This window comes from Ochotona curzoniae, unplaced genomic scaffold (genome assembly GCF_017591425.1).
Source record: "Ochotona curzoniae isolate NIBS_2020 unplaced genomic scaffold, NIBS_Ocur_1.0 scaffold_4701, whole genome shotgun sequence".
Classification (NCBI taxonomy): domain Eukaryota; kingdom Metazoa; phylum Chordata; class Mammalia; order Lagomorpha; family Ochotonidae; genus Ochotona; species Ochotona curzoniae.
Genome location: NW_024467122.1, coordinates 64,637,186 through 64,639,818, shown reverse-complemented (window position 1 = coordinate 64,639,818; position 2,633 = coordinate 64,637,186).

Below are 2,633 nucleotides of genomic sequence, written 5' to 3'. Positions count from 1 at the left end.
AAAAGACGACTGCTCTTGTGGTGCAGCAGATGAAGCTGCCACTTGTGCTGTGAATGCTGGCTCAATCCTGACCCAGCTCCTGGCTGTGGACCTAGGAAAGTAACAAAGTATGGCCCAAGTGTTTGGGTCCCTTTCATCCATGTGGTGGACCCTGGTGGCATTCTAGGCTCCTGGCTGCTGGAAATAGTGGAAAATGGATTTTTTTTAAAGTTTTAAAAATAAAGCTGACTATGGTTTCCTCTGAAGAGACATTCTTGGTTTGAAGTGGGACAAATGGCCTTTATTTTCTTGCTTTCATTTATAACAAAATATGTGGGTTGTCATTTTCTCTATCAACTTGATCCTGATGTAGATGAGTGAATGATTTTCCTGAAGCAGAAGTAGGGAATTCTGTTCAAGCCAGTTAGTTTAGAAGTCATGGTGGAAACAGATGATGAAAAAGTGTGACTTTATTAGTCATATAACAACTTTAAGAATAAGCATGGGCCTGGTGCAGTGGCCTAACAGCTAAAGTCCTCACCTTGAGCACACCGGGATTCTATATGGGTGGTGGTTCTAATCCTGGCAGACCTCCTTCCCAACCAGCTCCCTGCTTGTGCCTGGGACAGTAGTCGAGGACGGCCCAAAGCTTTGGGACCCTGCACCCACGTGGGAGACCTGGAAGAGCTCCTGGCTCCTGGCTTCAGATTGGCATAGCACCAGCCGTTGCAGTCACTTGGGGAGTGAATCATCGGATAGAAGATTTTCCTCTCTTTCCTCCTCTCTCTATATATCTGACTTTGTAATAAAAATAAATAAATCTGAAAAAAAGAATAAGCAGAAAAGTCAGCACATAATATTATATCAACACAGCAACATTCTTTCCACGTCATTATGATTTACCTCCTATATAAATAAACTGACAGTTCCTGGTTGGCCTGGATCTTCCCTGATGTCTGCACTAAGTTTCCTTCAGTCCTCTCAAATAGGATTGGTGAATTACCTTGTTTACAACCATAGAGGAAGAGGAAGTGGTGCCTCTTTAAAAGCATTTAGAATGTTGCATAAAAACAGCTTTTGAGAAGCATCAGTTGGCATGCAGCATGTTCAGAGGAGGGTATTAACACCCTGGGAAGTCACCTCTGTACTTCTTGGATGCTGAAGGAAGAAACCAACTAGGAAGTTAGACCTCTGTGCACCAAGGACACTGCTTTCCAAGTCAGTGACCACCCAAGCCCAGGCCAGACTGATCTGAGGGAGCTGCAGTGGGAAAGGCCTGGCCACAGACGTGGGCTTCCCCAAGAGTGCTGGGTTGTTCCTGCTCTCTTCTCCTTAGCTTGTTAAGTATTGATTACCTTGACTTTAGTGATGGTATCTTGATGATGTGTAATCAATGACTGATATGGCCATTACTAAGATCGTGGTTATACAGTATGCATTTTTTAACTGTCTAGGAAAAAAGTAACTTAAACTAGAAATATAAGATTAAAGTGAATTTTCAAAAAAAGAAAAGATGGCATAGCATACAGACACTGTGTTGCAGCAGGTTCAACCTGCTGGGATCCCCATGTCTTATATCAGTGTGTGAGATTTAGGTCCTAGCTCTTTCATTTCTGATCCAGCTCCCTGCCAGTGCGTCCTGGGAAAACAGTGGATCATGAGCCAAGTACTTGGGTCCCTGCCACCACGTGGGAGACCTGGAAGGAATTCTGGGTTCCTGGCTTCTGCCTGGCCCACCCTGGTGGCTGTGGGCATTTGGAGATTGAAAAGCTGAGGGCAGGATTCTCTCTCTCCCCTGCCCCTCTTGCTTGCTCTCACTCTTGCTCTTCCTGTCACTCTTTTTCTCTATGACTTTTAAACTTAAAAAAAAAAAAGTCTTTTAAAGAAATGGATGACTTCTTTTCAAGTCTATTCCTGATTTTGAATTTGGGTGTCACTGTATTATTGCACCTACAAGTCTCCCTTCCCACTCTCCCACGATATAAATTTAACAATAGTATCAACAAAGGCAGCTTTGTGAAGTGCTTTGTTTGTAGAATGAGAAAATCAACATCATACAGTTAGCCTCCTCCAGTCCATCCACATCCAACTGGCTTATTGCATCGCTGCAAACCTAGCAGCCTTTAGGCACCCAGCTTCAATTGGGCCACCAAGCGACTAAGCCACCTCTGCTGGTGATTTCCAGATCCTCAAATGGGACTCTTGTCCCCTCTGAGTTTGTTCCGAGGCCCAATACCAGCTCCCTCTTCCTCTTCTCTCTTACACACGCGCTCACACACAAGCAGGTTGTTTGGTCCTGGTAGGCACTCTATTCAGAGGGGGAATCATAGAGAGAGGTTTATGGTCTGGCTTTGCTGGTTTGCCCTGTTCTTCCCAGCTGTTGACGCAGCGCGCTCGGGGCAAAAGGTGACTAGGTCACTTCTACTCCACCTGCTTCTGTTGTTGTTTCTTTCAAATCCTCTTAAATGGACTTTTAAAGTGTGAACTTTGCAACTGCATCCTGGCCAGAGAACAACCTCAGAGGCAGCTGCAGCCTGTTCAAAGGGAAGAGCTGGGTGGGAACCCCAAACTCCTCTGATTTCTGTTCACGAGCTCGCACTAATCTGGCAACCGGGTGGTTAGTGCCAATGTTAACTGCATGGACCCACAAGTGT